Source organism: Bubalus kerabau, chromosome 1, assembly GCF_029407905.1.
Source record: "Bubalus kerabau isolate K-KA32 ecotype Philippines breed swamp buffalo chromosome 1, PCC_UOA_SB_1v2, whole genome shotgun sequence".
Classification (NCBI taxonomy): Eukaryota; Metazoa; Chordata; class Mammalia; order Artiodactyla; family Bovidae; genus Bubalus; species Bubalus kerabau.
The window spans coordinates 178,783,186-178,788,056 of NC_073624.1; the positions used below are offsets into that span (position 1 = coordinate 178,783,186).

The following is a 4,871-nucleotide window of genomic DNA, read 5'->3' on the forward strand; positions in this document are numbered from 1 at the left end:
TCAGGATGGGGAACACATGTATACCTGTGGTGGATTCATTTTGATATTTGGCAAATCTAATACAGTTATGTAAAGTTTAAAAATAAAATAAAATTAAAAAAAAATAAAAAAATAAATAAATAAATAAATTAAAAAAAACAAAAAAAAAAAAAAAAAGAAATTACTGATTTTTTTCAAAGGGTTGGTTCTTTTTGCCATCTTATGTAAATATATAAAACTTATACTAGTTTTCCATATCTCTGTATCATTTATTCATATTTTTGTGTAACAGATTCTCCCACAAAACTTAAAAAATGTACACACATCAATTATCTTAAAGTTTCTATGAGTCAAGAATCTGGACATAGCTTAGTTGGGTTCTCTGAGCCCTGGTCTCCCACAAAGCTGCAATCTACCTGTCAGTCATTGTAGGAAAGTACATACAGATTATTGTAAACTTCATCAGATGGTGACTCCAATTGTTCCTGTTGTGGATGTGATATAGTCACAAACTGGATTAACAGAAACCCTGGCCATTAGTGTACAGCCTCTGATATGTCAAATGATTTGTCATCAACAGAAGATCATATGAAGGACAGTTGCTTTCATCTGGTAGAGAAAGCGTTACACGATGATTCCTCCAGCGAGTTCTATACTATTTTAGCATTAAATTTTCTGTATTATATACTTCTGAAAACTTATTTGGTAGATTCTATTCCCCACACTGAATCCAGATAATATAATAAGAGATGAAATTTTTAGAGAAAGTACAGGAAGAAGCCGTTGCTTATAATATATGAAAAATGAAAGAAACTGAACTCTTTAAATAACTTAAGTTTCAGATTGTCTTTCTGGTCACTGATGATATTAATCATGATTTAGATCTTTTAGGGTTTCGAGAACTGTTACTCATGAAAAAGTCTCTATCTTCAGACAAATATTTCTCTTATACTGAGAATGTTTCTCTACTGAAGAGTGTTTTAAGGGCTTGCTTTATGTATTTGTTTTTAAGAATGTAGATAAAAGGGTTCAGCATGGGTGTGACCACAGTGTACATCACTGAGGCTATTGCAGTTGCCTCGGACTTTTGTGTGTCAGCAGAGCAAACATACACCCCATGGCTTGTACCGTAGAACAAGGAGACAGTTGAGAGGTGAGACACACATGTGGAAAATGCTTTATACTTACCTCTCATGGATGAAACTTTCAAAATGGAAGATACAATCTTAGAGTAAGAGAACAGGATACCAGGATACAATAACCAGAACTCCACTTGCAAAATACATCATCAGGTCATTAAGTAAAGTGTCAGAACAAACAAGCTGAACCACCTCATAAAGTTTGCCAAAAAAATGGTGAATTTCCAATTCTGTGAAAAAACAGAGTTACAAAATCATTAAGCCATGTAACAGAGAGTCGAGAAAACTCACTAGCCAGGATGTCAGAAGCAGGAGGTCACAAAACTTCAGGTTCATGATGATCATATACTGCAATGGGTGACATATAGCTACAAACTGGACATAAGCCATCACAGTCAAGAGGATGTTGTCTAATATCCCAAAAAGCATGAAAAAATGCATCTGTATGATGCAGCCTTCATATGTGATAACTTGACTCTGAGTCTGGATGTTCCACAGCATCTTTGGGATGGTGTTACAGATGAAACAGATGTCTGGAAAAGATAACATTGAAGAGAAAGAAGTACATGGGTGTGTGGAGGAGGACATCAGTGATAATGGCCAAGCTGATGAGAAGATTCCCAATGAAAGTGACCAGGTACATGAACAGGAAGAGCCAAAAGAGGAGAGGCTGCAATAATACCTCTTCTGAGAGTCCCAGGAAGATAAACTCTGAAATACGAATTTGGTTTCCTGTAGCCAGTGAAACTGCAGAAATAGAAACAGGAACAATGCAAATTTAACTAAAAGAAGCCATCGAGATATTAACAGAGAAGGAAGCAAGATGTTTTTCAGTAGGTGAATGGATATGTAAACTTTGGCACATTCAAACAATGCACTATGGTGTCACTGAGTTTGCCTGCATTTGAAGCAGAGTTGATAGGGTCAGCAGAAGTCTTATATAGGATAAATCTATTAGTTTGCGTTCATCTGAGAATGCCAGTTTTTAGTTCAAGTATCCTAATGAGGTAGCCGTGTCTAGGGATCTCAAGAATGAGCCAGACATTAAGCAGGGAACTTTACAAGTCTTCTTCTATGTGCATGAAAAGAGATAGAAAATACAGAGAAGGAGAGAGAAATGAAATAGACAAAAAGGGAGGAAAAGAAACAAAAGACTGTATTCCACTGAAAGAAGAAGTGAGGGGGAATCACCTTCTTTGGGTGATAGCAGTATTGTACATCTATCTTATAGCTCCCTGAATGCCCCCAATAATAATAATAATAATATGCATACCCAACTAGGTAAATGTTTTCAATCTTTATGACCTAAAATTATTCATAACCTCACACTACCATTTCTCCTCACACTACTATTTATTTGTATAAAGATCAATAAATAATTTTAAATACATATAGAAAAACTGATAGAAATAAAACAAAACATTTTAAAGCTTTTGTTTTTCAAAATCCAGTGACCTGGGAAAATGTTTTGATGGGTGAAACAGTTATTTATTTTTTTTTAGACTTTATTGCTGAAATGATAGTGAATTCTAACAAAAACTTCAGAAAGAAATTATTTACATTCCCCATAATATTTCCAGAAAGTAGAAGCAGTTAGAATACTTCCTAACTCATTCTGTAAAGCCAGCCTTAACTAACAGAAAACTAGGTCAGCATATTACAGGAAAAGAAAACTACAGAACAATATAATTCACAAATATAGGTACAGAAGTCCTCAGCAAAATATTAGCAAATCAAAACAAGCAATAGAGAGAATTTTACACCAAGACCAAGAAGAATTTATTCCAGGTATGCAGGATAGGCTCAAAATTTGAAAATAAATGTAATCTATTCCTTCCTTCAGTTAACAATTAAGTTAACTTTAAATTTTGTTAATAATCTCATGTTAACTTTTTAAAATACTAAGTGAAAAAGAGAAAATCAATGTAATCAACCATGTCAAGAAGCTAATGAAGAGAAATTATATCAATTGATGTAGAAAGAGCAGTTGACAAAATCCAACAAACATTCATTAAAAAAAAAATCAGTAGATTGAGAATAGGAACTTCTTCAGTTTGGTAGAGAACATGCGACACAAAACCACTAAGATCCTCCTTGATGGTGAGAAAGTATCACAAAGACCATTCACAAAAATTATCTCAAAAGATATCATATACTCAAAACAAAAAAACTTAAGTCTTCTAGAAGAAATCACTGAGGGAAATCTAGGGTGTCTTAGGTTTCACAAGGAACTTTTAGATACAGCACAAAAATAATAATTCATGAAAAAATAGGTTGCATTTCATTAAAATAAAAACTAAAAAACCTTCTGCTTTACAAAAGGCATTGTTAAGAGAAACAATAGATAAACCACAGTCTTTGAAAAAGTACATGAAAAGCATGTATCTAATAAAGGACTTGTATCCCCAAAATACATAGAACTCTTAAATTCACCAAAGAATCAAATAACAATTTAAAAATGGGCTAAAGTTCTGAAGGGCTTCCCAGGTGGTATTAGTGGTAAAGAACCCTCCTGCCAACACAGGAGACAAATGGAGGTTTGATCCCTGGGTCAGGAAGATCCCCTGGAGGAGGGCATGGCAACCCATTCCAGTGTTCTTGCCTGCAGAACCCCATGGACAGAGGAGCCTGAAAAGCTACAGTCCATGGAGTTGCATAGAGTCAGACATGACTGAAGTGACATTGCACCCATGAACGCAAAGACTTCTCACCAGAGAAGAAACACTGATGGCAAGAAAGTTTCAGGGGAAATGCACAGCATCATTTATCATTTAGATAATTAGAATCTACAACAATGAGATACCAAAATATACCAATTAGAATGGCTCAAAACAAAACAAAACAAAAAAACTTGACATACCAATTACTGACAAGTAGTTGGAGCAACACAAACTCTCATTCATTGCTAGTAGGATTAAAAAATAGCATAGCCATTTAGAAGGACAGTTTTGTAGATTCTTCTGAAGCTAAGTATAATCTCACCATACAATCCAGCAGTAGTACTACTAGGTATCTGCGTGCTTGTGTAGTTATTCAGTCATGTCCGACTCTTTGCAACTCCACGGACTGTAGCCCAGCAGTCTCCTCTTATCATGGAATTTTTCAGTCAAGAATAATGGAGTGGGTTGTCATTTCCTCCTCCAGGGTATCTTCCCAATCCAGGGATCAAAACCACGTCTCCTGCACCTCCTGCATTGACAGACAAGTTCTTTACTACTCTGACACTTGGGAAGCAGTACTAAGTTATATACCCAAGTAATCCAAAACTTATGCCCACACAAAATCTTCATTCATGAAAGCAGCTTTATTCATGGTCTCTAAAACTGAAAACAACCAAGATGCCCTCAATTAAGTAAATGTATAAACACACTGTGGTATGCCTGTACAATGTAATATTTCTCAGTGATAAAAAGAAACTAACAGCCCCCAAAAAGACATGAAAAAATCTTAAATGCTTGTTTTTTGATGAAAGAAGCCAAACAGAAAGTTTAAGTTTCTGTGACTCCAAGGAAGAAAGGGTTGAAAGGGTAAAAGAAAGGGATTTTTCGGAGCAGTGAAACTATTTTATAAGATACTGTAATTGTGAACATGTGACATTATGCATTTGCTAAAATGCATTAAACTTTACAGCACAAAGAGTAAACCTCAATGTATGCAAATAAAGACATCATTTAGAAGGTTCAGCGAATTCCAGGATGGAATGCAGACTGTGGGCAAAAATATTTAATTGTATTCAAATGAATGGAACACCTT

At 34.9% G+C, this 4,871-nt stretch overlaps 1 pseudogene; it reads right to left on the reverse strand.

The window, feature by feature from the left end:
• Window positions 1–925: 925 nt before the first annotated feature.
• LOC129621342 (olfactory receptor 7A17-like) lies at window positions 926–4,021 on the reverse strand (annotated as a pseudogene).
• Between the last annotated feature and the right edge of the window lie 850 nt (window positions 4,022–4,871).